The sequence below is a fragment of the Alligator sinensis genome, unplaced genomic scaffold, assembly GCF_000455745.1.
Source record: "Alligator sinensis unplaced genomic scaffold, ASM45574v1 scaffold215_1, whole genome shotgun sequence".
Taxonomy (NCBI): Eukaryota; Metazoa; Chordata; order Crocodylia; family Alligatoridae; genus Alligator; species Alligator sinensis.
In genome coordinates, this window is record NW_005842259.1 from 1,329,265 (window position 1) to 1,341,983 (window position 12,719).

General features: G+C 43.7%; 1 protein-coding gene across 3 annotated transcripts in view; it reads left to right on the forward strand.

The window, feature by feature from the left end:
- The window catches only part of MKL1 (megakaryoblastic leukemia (translocation) 1), a 119,734-nt gene that overhangs the window by 7,294 nt on the left and 99,721 nt on the right, over positions 1–12,719 (forward strand). For 2 of the 3 annotated variants that reach the window (XM_025208880.1, XM_025208879.1), the window contains exon 1: positions 4,767–4,892. The gene's annotated coding sequence lies outside the window, so the exon portion shown is untranslated. Of the gene's footprint in view, positions 1–4,630; positions 4,893–12,719 lie in introns of those variants that run through there. The other variant, XM_025208882.1, reaches the window with a different exon arrangement.

Consider the following 12,719-nt stretch of genomic DNA (forward strand, 5'->3'; position numbering starts at 1 on the left):
GACTTGTTGGAGTCAGGGCCATGGTCTGGAACAATCAAGATTGTGCACAGCCAGGAATTCTGCATTTGTTAGACTGATACTTTGTCTTTTTAGGGATTTTATAAAGTTCTGCAATGGGAGATGGAGACTCCTATACAAATTTTAAATGGCACGTCAAGTAGAACAGGAGATATATATGTTGGAAAATGATGAAAGAGCGGTGCAGTAAGGAAATCTGCATGGTTCATATGCAACTCCTTTGTGAGGAACCCAACCCTTGTCATCCTGCTAAATTCCATGTGGTAGCTTGGGAGTGTGTATCTCCGAGATCGGTGTCTGGCTAATCTAGGTGTGCCTAGACTAGGAAAACAAGTTTTGCGTTAAAACAGTGTATTGGCTAACATGGTTTTAAATACAATTTAGTTTGCTTATTCCAGGTCCAGTTTTGTTTTAAAATCATGTTAAAACATGTTTAGTGAACATGCTTTGACATGCTGCCTATTTTTGTTAGTTTAAACATGACGTGTGATAGCTTTGAATCCTTTCTCTCTACCTGAAGGGGGAAGGATCTTCTAGGGAAGAAGGTAAGATGAGTCCACTGCCAGTCCAACTTCTTTGTTAGCTGCTGCAAGGTTTGGAGGCATCTGTTATGGGGTCACTGCTTCCCAATGGGTAGACTGGGCAGGATGTTGCTATCTCTCTGCCTCGGTTTCCCCCAGTAGATACACCAGTGGTCGTGGATCAGTTGCTCTGATTAGGCCATTACAAAAGTTCTGTCTTCTGCTGGGGTAGCGAACACTACTGTTCTAGTCTCTAAGCAGACAAAATAAGGTAAGTTTATCCCAGTTGAGCTCGACTGTATCTGAAGCTGTTCATCTGCCCACTTTGTGCTCAGTTTGCATCTCTCTTCCTCCCAGGTGGGGCATCCCCTGTTAGGGGCTTGCTTAACTATTGACATCAGGTTTAGTGTTGAGCTACCTCTCTGTCAGGGCGATTTTTATCTGGCTTTAGTCTTGCTTTACAATTGTTCTAGCCAGCCCTCTCTCCTGAACTGATAGCAGTAGGTCCCTCTCTAGGCAGCTGCCAAATGAGGAAGATGTGTCAAATTTAGTCAGGCCCAGTATGAGTAGAAGGGCAGTGGGTGGAGCTGACAGTCCACTGCAGTTTAACTCTTCCCAGCCTATGCAGGGTCTGTATGTCCATCACACTCTGCTATTCTACATCTTGGAGGCAGTGAGGGAGAAAAGTTTTCAGGCTTTGTTTTCACATCATAAAGAAACAAAAGGTGTGGAAACCCATTATTTTTTCTCTTTGCAGATCACCTTTGAAATTATGCTTTTAAATGAATATGAACAAGATTTGTTAGAAAATGTATCAAGGAAAGGATAGTCTTATTCTAGCTGAAATGAAATGAAGTAAAACACATGCTTAATCTTGTAGCTGACTTTAGGTCTATTTCATTTCTCTTGTTAGAACAAGCACCCTTTTTTTTTCCTTCCAGTTGACGTACTTGGAGACCATCCGTCCAACTTTCCATAGTTTGTCTTGAGATCATGATGCAGAATTCAAGGGATGGCTATGACAGCATTGCTGAAATTAGTCTGTATACATTGCAGCAATTCTAAGTGATGGTTTGAGCGTTTGGTATGCATTCCTCTGAGGCAAGGATACTACTGCTTAGCACTTTGCTGTTACTTGTTAAAGTGCTTTGCAAACATTAATCATCATCTTTGAGGTAGCAAAGAAAAACAGGGAAATGGAAGCTCCAAGCCAGGTACAGGCATACTTTTACCTGTATAAGTGATCAGAAATGGGGCTATACCTGTAACAGAACAGAAGTTTTGGTGCACATGTATTGGTTTAAAAATGGCAGAACCCAGTCTGATTTGTGCGCAGCCTCGCCCCCCTCCCCCCGCTCCCCCCAGCCAGAGGGCAGATGTGTGTCCTGTTTGCCACTGACCTAAACTATGCTGCTTACAAAAAAACACGTAAGTTAGATTGATTCCATCTCGGGCTTTTTGAATGTCTCTGTACCTAGCCAAAGATTGAAGCCTTGCCCACGAAAAGGTGGGTTTGTTTGAATCCATTTCAAGCTGTTTTAGGTTACCAGTTAATACAGTGGCTGCTGGACTTGATGCACGTATCAGCGAAGTACAGACAGTTAAAAAGCCCCGAGGCTGAATCCATTCAATCTTTGCAGGTTAGTCTAAGCAAGTGAACAGATTCTCTTTTGATTCTGGAAATGCAGCCATGTGCCTGCTGTGGCCCAGGCCAGAAGCTGGGGAGTGCTAGAGCACGCCTTCCTGCTCAGCTGCAGCAGACAGCTTGGGCCAAGGCGAGGCTGCCCACCCTGCAAGGGGCTGGGAATTTTGTGGGGGAGGTACAAAGCATCCTGGATCCGGGAGGGACTATGAGTTAACTTCTGAATCTGGAGGGGACCTGGGACAGAAGTTCAATAAACTGATTTAACCTAAAGCAGTTAAGTCTAAAACTACATCCATCCAGATCTATTTTAAACTGGTTTCGACTATTTTGAAAGAGGTTTATGTATACTGAACTTCTGTTGTGTTACAGATTTGAACTGGTTTCTGATCACTTATACTGGTTTATGTGCAATTTCTGTCCCTAGTAACCAAGACTAGAAAGTACAATTATCTTTAACGGAACTCCCCCTGCTGTTTAATCTCTAAAGGGAAACGTTTTTGTTTAGGTGAGACTTTTGCACTGTTTTGAATAGTTTTCAAAACATAGATAGGGATTTCCTGCAGATCTCATTTTGTTGCCTTCATAGTTATCTCCATTTCTTTAATGGAAGCTTAGCTTCTGAAAATCCTACAGGCTGATAAATAGCTGCAGCAGAGCTAGAGTTAATGCAGTCTTGGCCTGTGAGCCTGGACAGGTAGAAGCAGCAGTGATTGAGATGCAGGAAACCCTCACCTCCATCAAAGCTGGATGTGAATGCCCTAGTACAAACTCCTGTTAATGTTAGTACATCTTTCATTACTGGTTCTCATCTTGAAGCTGTCCAGCTGATTATATTTACATCCTGCATATTCATCCATTTGAAAGGCAGCTATATGGGAACACAGATGTGGGTTTTAAATGTGCACATATTTGAATAGCCTGTTTGCATAATTGATTTTTGATTTATACTTTATAAAAACTGTAGCTCAGAAATTACAAGGGAACACTTTTTTACTTTATGTACAGTTATTTTTTTCCTCCATAATTAATTTGCGCTTTGTATGGGTTGCTTGCAGAATGGGAAGGGTAACCATATTTCCAGTTTCAAGAAAGAGGAGACCTGCAGGGAGGGGGGCAGGTAATATGATTGTTGGTGGGGGGACAGTGATAGACCCATGCCCTACCCCTGCCCCTCACTCCCAAGCCACAGCTGCCCTTCCCCCTCACTCCCCAGCCCTGTTGCTGCCTCTCACTCCTGACCCACAGTACTCTACCCTTTCCCACCAGACCATGCTGGTGCCTCTCCCTCCTGACTTGCAGCCCCCTGGCCCTGCCAGTGCCCCGTGCTTGTGACCTGCAGCTGCCTGTTCCCCCCAGCCCTGCAGTGTCTCCCAGTGGCCCCACCCCTGCAAGCACAGACACCGATCCCAGTGCTGCCAGCCTGGCTGTGCAGCTCCTTGCTGTCCCCAAAGGGCTCCCCTGCCATGGGAGGGCAGGTGTCTCCCTTACCCTGCTGTAGCCCCAATGCTGACAAGTACCCACCCCCCTTCACACACCCATCCCCTGCCACACACGTGTGTGCGTGCACATACACACAGGCCCCCCGGAAGGTCCACAAGCCGTGGCCTCCCCCAGACTTACTTGCATGTAGCTGTTGGGGCTTGTCCTACCACCATGTGATGCCCCCTACCTCTAATCGCCCTCTCCCTACTCCCCCCAGCCCCAAGCAGCTCCTTGCTAGGGCAGGCTGGGAAGTGCCAGGAAAAAACTTCAGTGTTGAGCAGAACAAAATCTTGGATATTTTTTGATATTTAAAAAAAACTGCCTTGATGGAGATAGGAGGACTCAAATAGAGGTCCTGTCCAGGAAAACCCAGATGTATGGTAACCCTAAGAATGGGGGAAGAGGGCCAGTATTTTATTTTAAAGTGTGGATGTGCTTGGAAAATCACATTATCTGGGAGCCAGAGAAACGGGTATACTACCTGAAATTACTCCACTTGTTTTCACTCCCTTGATGGGATTTCAAGCAAGTTTTATATTATCTATTTATTTTAAGGAAGAAAAGTCCTTAATTCTTATTAAACTTGTTTCATTGGCAGATGCTAAACACCATAAAACTAATGCTGTCTTTCCTTCCTTCAAAAAATGAGGAGATATAACTAAGGTTAGGAGTACTGTTGTAGGAGCTGTATAAAAAACAGGAGGGTAACAATGGTTAGTAGCTTGTTTGATCATCGGGCACAGTGAATGACCCTGTTGAGGACAGGAAAATGCCATGCAAGTCTTGAGGCTAATAGGCTTAGTGGGTATGAATGACTGAGTCTGAGTTGACAGCAATAATGCAAACAGTAAACTACATCTAGAAGTGGTGTCCTGGACTTCAATGCAGAGATGCCACGTCCAGTTATGGAAGTGGGATAGCTCTCCCTATGATAAGATCCAAACTTGTGTTGTTTCTCTTGCAGGTTGCCATCACGAAAGCCAAAGTGGATTTCTCCGGCGTGGTGTGCCTGCCCCCTTCTGTCATTGCTGGCAATGGGCTGGACGGAGGAGGGGCAGGCGAAAATGATGATGAGCCGGTGCTGGTGTCACTTTCGGCAGCACCAAGCCCCCAGAGTGAAGCCGTTGCCAATGAGCTGCAGGAGCTCTCCTTGCAGCCCGAGCTGACCCTGAATCTCCATCATGGCCAAAATCCCAACCTTCCCCCACTAAGTGAAAGGAAGAATGGTAAGTGGCACAGTGGATTAATGTTCTGTGACGTTTGTCTCCCGTAACCACCCTTCAGTAGATGGAGTAAGCTGGTGTAGCACATGCTTTGATTATCGTAGAGAGCTAGGGTTGGAAGGGACCTCAGGAGGACATCTAGCCCAACCCCCTGCTCAAAACATGATCATCCCCAACTAGATCATCCCAGCCAAGGCTCTGTCTAGCCAGGTCTTAAAAACCTTAAAAAAGGATGGAGCTTCTACCACCTTTCTGGGTAACCTGTTCCAGTGTTTTACTACCCTCCTAGTGAGAAAATTCTTCTTAATATCTAACCTAAACTTCCCTTGCTGCAACTTGAGACCGCTGCTCCTTGTTCTGTTGTCTGCCACCACTGAGAAACAGTATAGCCCTCCATTCTCTTTCAAACCTCCCTTCAGGTAGTTGAAGGCTGCTATCAAATTCCCCCTCAGTCTTGTCTCTTCTCGTCTCTTCTCTAGACTAAATAAGCCCAGTTCTCTCAGTCTTTCCTCAGAAGTCATGTCCCCCAGCCCCCCTCACCATTTTTGTTGCCCTCTGGCGGACTCTCTTCAGTTTGTCCACATCCTTTCTGTAGTGGTGGCCCCAAAACTGAATACAGTACTCCAGATGTGGCCTCACCAGTGCTGAATAGAGGGGAATAATCACATCCTTTGACTTACTGGCAACACACCTACCAATGCAGCCCAGTATGCTGTTCGCCGCCTTCGCAACAAGGGATCGCTGCTGGCTCATTCAGCTTATCATCCATAGTAACCCCAAGGTCCTTTTCTGCAGAGCTGCTGCCCAGCCAGTCAGCCCCCAGCTTGTACTGGTACATGGAATTGTCCCGACCTAAGTGCAGGACTTTGCACTTGTCTTTGTTAAACCTCATGAGATTCCTTTTGGCCCAATCCTCTAATTTGTCTAGGTCACACTGAGTCCTAGCCCTAGCCTCCAACATATCTACTACTCCCCCCAGCTTGGTGTCATCTGCAGACTTGCTGAGGGTGCACTCTGTGCCATCTTCCAGGTTGTTGATGACAACACTGAACAAAACCAGCCCCAGGACTGACCCTTGGGGCACTCCACTTGATGATACTGGTTGCCAGCTAGACATCGAGCTATTGATTACTACTGTCTGAGCCTGATGCTCCAGCTGGTTTTCTGTTCACCTTACAGTCCATTCATCCAGCCCTTACTTCCCTAGCTTGCCTGAAAGAATGCTGTGGGAGACTATATTAAAAGCGTTGCTAAAATCAAGGTATGCCACATCCACTGGTCTCCCCACATCCACAGAGTCAGTCACCTCATCCTGACTTGCCCCTGGTGAATCCATGCAGACTGTTCCTAATCACCTTTTTCTCTTCCAAGTGCTTAGAAATGAATTGCTTGAGGATCTGCGCCATGATTTTTCCAGGGGCTGAGGTGAAGCTGATTGGTCTGCAGGCCCCTGGATTCTCCTTTTTTCCTTTGATTCTCCTTTTTTCCTTTTTTAAATATGGGCCCTTTTCCAATCATCCAGGACCTCTCCTGGTTGCCTTGAGTTTTCAAAGATGATGGCCAATGGCTCTACAATCCATCAGCCAACTCCCTCAGCACCCTCAGGTGCCTCCCAACTGGGCCCATGGACTTGTACATGTCCAGCTTCTCTAGTAGTCCCTAACCTGTTCTTTCAGCACTGAGGGCTGCTCCCCCTCCTCCCCAAACTGCCTTGTGCAGTAGTCTGGGAGCTAACCTTCACTGTGAAGACTGAGGCAAAAAAGGCAATCAGTTCACTTCAGCCTTTTCTTTATCCTGTCACAAGGTTGCCTGCCCCATTCAGTAATGGACCCACGCTTTCCCTGATTCTCCTCTTGCTACTGACATGCTTGTAAAAACCCTTCTTGTTACCCTTCACATCCCTTGCTAGCTGCAACTCCAATTGTGCTTTCACCTTCCTGACTTCATCCCTGCATGCCCAAGCAATGCTCTTATAGTCTTCCCTAGTTATTTGTCCAAGTTTCCACTTCTTATGAGCTTCCTTTTTGTGACTTAGTTTACTGAAGAGTTCCCTACTAAGCCAAGCTGTCTTCTGCCATACTTGCTAATCTTCCTGCACATCAGGATGGTTTGTTCCTGCACTCTCAGTAAGGCATCTTTTGAAGTACAGCCAGCTCTCCTGGATTCCTCTCCCCCTCAGTCTGGCTTCCCAGGGGATCCTGCCCATAAGCTCCCTGAGTGAGTCGAAGTCTGCTTTTCTGAGGGCCAGGGTCCTTATTTTGCTGCTCTCCATCCTTCCTTTCCTCTGCATCCTGAACTCCAATCATCTTGTGGTTACTGATTAGTATTACTTATTTGCAATACGTCATTCATATGAATGTCTCATAATCTATAGCTGGTATAACTATGGGAAACTGAAGCAGATGTCAAAAGATTTTGACCTCAGAAGTGGAGGATCAGTCATGGATGTTTGGCTACAAAAGGTCCAAGGAACTCTCGCAATGAGTGCTTGTTAGTTATTGTCCAGTGTAAATGGCAGAAATAGCTTCCACATGCTGTGTGGTGACTAACAGTTGTGCAGAACTCACACATAAAGGCAAAGGAAGTATGACCTTGTTCTTAAGCTATCCTGGAGCTGGAAACCGATTTCCTTTCAGCAGTTCTTGCCTGATTTGTTTATGGCTAGTGAGAAATCTTTCTTGCCCTGACTGGCTGAGACTGGAGGGAGGATCCTGAATTGAGAAACAGCAGAAGAGCTAAACCATGACTTTCTCCAAGGATTTGGATTACATGGAATCTGAGCCTACAGATATTAAACGCTTTAATGCGGGTGAAGTATTGAGCATCTTGCGTGATTGGGCTCCATCTGTTTACAATTGCATAGCACAACAAATCTCAAAACCTGGGAAACTTTTTGATGTGGCTGTGGTGGCTATTACTCAACATTTAGGAAAAATGACTCGTAATAGTTAACTTGGGGCCTTCGTCTACAACAGAGACATTTTATTTGGCTCGTCCATTTTTCTGACTCAAAAGTGGGTAGTGTGTTTCTTTTGGAGGCTATGCCAAACCTTTGGTTTCTTTTCCAAAACATAAGTAAAATAGATCTTTGGGAGAAGAGGGAAAGGAGAATTCTTCCCAACCTTTTCACTAATAAATACATAATCATTTACTGTTACTTTGGTTGCCTGAGAGCCATTATCCTGAATCAAAGTGCTGTACAAACAGAATAAAATCTTGTCCCATGGATTTTGGTCTTGGCACAAGATGGGCAGTGAGTTTATAGACAGGTGTGAAATATAAAACAGAAATAGTATTAGCATTACAAGCAGTGGTCCTGGCTTGGCAAGCGTTATTGTAGTCTCATGACAGGGAGTGCTGCTGAGAGATTTGGAGGATAATGAGGTAGCTTTATGGTTGTTTATGGTGAACTGTTCCCATGCACGACAGGTAAGAAGGGGGAAAGCACCTAGATGCTTGTTTTGAAAATTTAGCAAGTAGTGGTGAAATCATGAGTTGCTTGGAGGCAGGAATTTTTCTTGCTCAATAGCATATGAGGTGATTAGATGAGGTGGGGTAGGTCATCAGGGGCATTTTTACATGAGCTTCTGACGTAGCTCTGGGCGCTTTTAATTAGCGAGCTGTGCTAATGAAAAGCGCTTGGTGCCACGTCAAAAGCATGCATCAGCAGCGCAGCATGCCTCTACACTGAGAATGTTGGTGGTACACTTTGAACTAAACCACATTGAACGTGTTTTAGTTCAAAGCGTGCTGCTGCCATTTTCTCAGTGCAGAGGCACGCTGCGCCGCTGATGCATATGACATACAATGCTGCCAGAGCGCATCAATCTATGTACACTAGCAGACTCAATTCTGCTCCGAAGTGCTGGATTTCCAGCGCGTCGGAGCAGGCTCCCCACATGTGTAAGTGCCCGAGAACCTTAGAAAGAGGAGACTAAATGGAGAACAGTGCTGCAGTGTAATGCAGTCGAGGAGGAGCAGCAGCCACTGTAGGGATGCAAGAGCCTTATCTGGGCAAGGTGAGGAGCTGGGAAAATGGTCTTATAGCACCATTCTGAATGGCTCTGATCGGGGCAAGATTGTGTTTGTCAAGGCCAAAGAAAAGGATGTTGTGGTCATCCTGAAACAAGATGAGGAGCCTGGACAAGAGATTTTACTATGTGGATGGACAAGAATGGCAGAAAATGTGTGGAAAGAGCAGGCATATCAGTTTGCACACAAGTGTACTATAGTATAATTCTCCTGGCTGTAACCTGCGGGCTACTTGACTTGTATAAGTTAAACATGGTTGGGTTTGGAAAGCAGCTGAATGGGATCACCTCTTTCTCCACAGCTTTCCCCAAGGGAAAGCATGGAACTGCAGGAAATGATTCACTAGGTGGCTGTTACTGAATTGATACTGAAATGATGCCAAACTTGATTAAGAAAACAATTCAAGCATCATCTTTGCCTTAGATAAGATGTAAAGTCCAAGGCTCACAACAGTCCTGGTATTAAAGATAATATTTTTCTTGAAAATTACAGCTGTTAGCCCTAGTATTGTGTCACAATTCCAATTTAAATTTTCTTTTATATTTTTATATATTATTTATATATGAAATATCTACAAAATATATAAATAAAATATTATTTTCTCCTCGAACTGTGAGGGGCTGCTATGTGCATTTGAAGAGCTGCTGTTTCAGTTTTGGGAGAAGCCATTTGTGTGTGTTTGGTGCTTGATAAAAAGGGTATGTGTGTATTAAAGTTCTGAAGGAGGAAAGTTGCTTTGTAAATGCAAGATTATCTAGGTAGGGTCATGGTGTAAAAGGATACAATGGCTTACCAGTCTGCAGTGAATTGGTTTGCAGTATATTTAATGCATTTTGGATCAATATGTTTGTTCTTGAAAATGAAGGGAACCTAGAATGAGAATATAGACTATTTAAAGTGGAGTTCTTTACTCAGTGGCACTGATGGCAGAAGTTGCATAAGGTTTTTTTTATAGATGTTGACAGGTACAGTTATAGCTCTTTGCTATATAGGTATGACTTTGTACCTCCTGGTTTCAATCACTGCTCTAAATACCTTTGGAAGTGCTTTGCCAGTTGGGATGGCATTTGATTGCTTGACTGTTTCTTAACTCTGTCCAGTTAACTAAAGAAGGTGGAGGGTTGTTGTTTTTTTTTTTGCAGGGGAGCTGCTTCTGTGACAGCTGACCCAATCCAAGAAATGGGGCACTGAGAAAGATTTGGGCTGAGTGGGTATGAGGGACAGAATTGGGGAAATGTTCTTGGGGGGCTTCCTGTGTGAGGTACAGGCTCTCACATTTGCAATTCTAGGCAGGCTCTGCTGACTCAGAGCTGAACTAGCTATTTGTGTTGAGTGATTTTAACTATGGTTAACCTGCTACGTGCCTTAAATTTACAGAAAACTTCTTTCCTAGTATATCTTCTTTAGGAAAACATAGCACTGCAGTTGCACAAAACAGTGATTAATTGCACTAACAATATTTGTTTCAGGGCGTAAAATGCTTGTAATTTGAGATGAAAAAGAGCGTTCCACACAGTACTGTGTTGTGCAGTTAAGTGCATTAAAGGATTTTAGGGTTATAGGTTGTAGTCATGTTGGTCTAAGGACATAGGCAGACAAGGTTCTTGGGTAAATCTGATGATATTTTTTATTAGACCAACTCAGTTGGAAAAAAATATTCTTTGCACACTTTTGGGTACAAATACCCTTCATCAGGCTGAGGAAATGTCTGCAGTTGGCCTTTGTTCTTCCAGAATTTTACCCCTTCTTCCAAGCATTCAGCCTTGAATGTCACTGGGACCAGAGAAAACAGGACTAAATACATGTTTTTCTTTTGGTGTGGCAGATTTTAATTCCAAAAGTAGTAAGAAGAAAAAAAAGAGGAGGAGGATTCAAGATGTATATATTTCAAACCAGGGATTCCTTTCTAGATTTCTCTTTCCTTTATTCTTGTTATAACTGATCTTTGAGCCCTCCAGCACCATGATTTTTGGAGGTCTAAACTCTTACCTGGGTTGCTGGTATTGGATAAAACTATGTAAAGAGTAAAATCTGTTCAGGGGTTTTCAGGGTGCATTAAAGGATGATTAGGTCAACAGCTTATGTAGCCCTAGAGAAATACTCCTATATAACATACTGGTTAAATATTTTGACACTTTTTGTTAACCTATTAAGATCTAGTCTTGGTATGGTAAAAATGGATTTCTAGAAAAAATAGCTCTGTTTCTGTCTCTAGCAGTGTTCTACTGTGGTCTTCCTAACTCGCATTTAGTTTCTTCCTTCTGCTTTATACCCATTTCTGTTAAGGCCCCAAATCATAGCAGGCTTCCTTTTTAGCCCAGAATTGCATGAGGCTAGCCAATCTAAGCAGGAGAATGAAGCAAAAAGGTCATTGCAGAGGGATTCCTGTTTTTAAGAGTTTTATAGTGTCACCTGTAATCATGGTATTTTGGCCTTTCCTATCTCTCCCCAGAGACAGGAGGTCAGACCTAGGACTTTTGTGCAGTTTGATTGTTACTTTCAGATGAGCTCATTGGCTTTGTCATGATGATGCTGATGATTACATCATTGGCCACTACCTGCAGTCCAGTTGTCAACAGGAGTCATAATTGCGCCTCTGCCTGAGGCCATGGAAAGTGTGTTGGTAACAGCGTGGTGCTGCCCTGGTCCTTTCTCACTGCAGGGACGTTTGGATGATTCTGTCTTCCATCACATCATTCACCAGAACATGATGATTACAGGTTTGGACAGAACTTGTAGTAGCTTGTCAGTGTTATGAGCTGACTCTACTCTGGGGTGCTTACACCCTGCAGGACCCCCGGGGCAGTTGGGATGTGGGGAGTTTTCAGTATGACTACAGACTGTATCCTGTGTCCTAGGTATGAGCAAGAACTCTCTTTGTGTAGTGTGACTGTATTTACAACATGGGATTAAATTGCTGCCACCCTGGCTGCTACGGACCATTTCCCATTGGAAATGCAAGAACTTTTTTTTAACTGTGTTTTAAGAAGCTCCTATACTGTAGTTTGTTCATACGCTTACATACTTTTTAAGCGTGACGCCTTGAATGCTGCTTAGGAGTGGTGTGGGTAGATATTTCTACCTTATCTATCCATCTTATATGCTACTTCGCCCTCTCAGAGTAGTGTGATTATTGTCTGCAATCAGGTTAGAAATGGCTTTCAAATAGGGTTAGCAAATACCTTACTAAGGTTTGTGACCTGCTTTTAGCTACCAGTTGCAAAAAGCAGCACAGATGGTATGTGTTTTATAAGAACCATATCATAAACCATCCTCTTATTTAAGTTTTTTACTATGGTTTGTGAACTTCTTCAGATGCTTGTGTTTGTTAAGAGGAATTGGACTTAACACTGAAAGCTGTTAAAGGGGATGTGTTCTTCATGAATTTTTTTTTTTTTTTTTAAAGCCTGTTTTCTAATGTGGGTAGGGCTTCAGGAACTATCTTGATTAAGCCTTGTTTTTTAAATGGCAGGCTTTTAAGTATTGCTTTTGTTTTAGATTTAAATATAAAAATACATTTCAATGTGGTATTACAAACAAGTTGAGAGGAAATTCATGACTGGATCTGATTTCTGCTTCACACACATTCCAAGTGGGCTTGCTGTCCCTTCACAATGTGTGAGTAAAAGGAACAGTATGTTGGTATAAGAACAACCAATCTGCCTTGGATAACTTGTGTTGAGAGCTATTCGGTCACACGTGCCAAATGACCATAAACACAGTGCCTCATCCAAAGATTTTGAGCATTGCTTTGAGGTCCAGTTCTTACTGAAAATAACCATCTCTTGGGGGTTATTA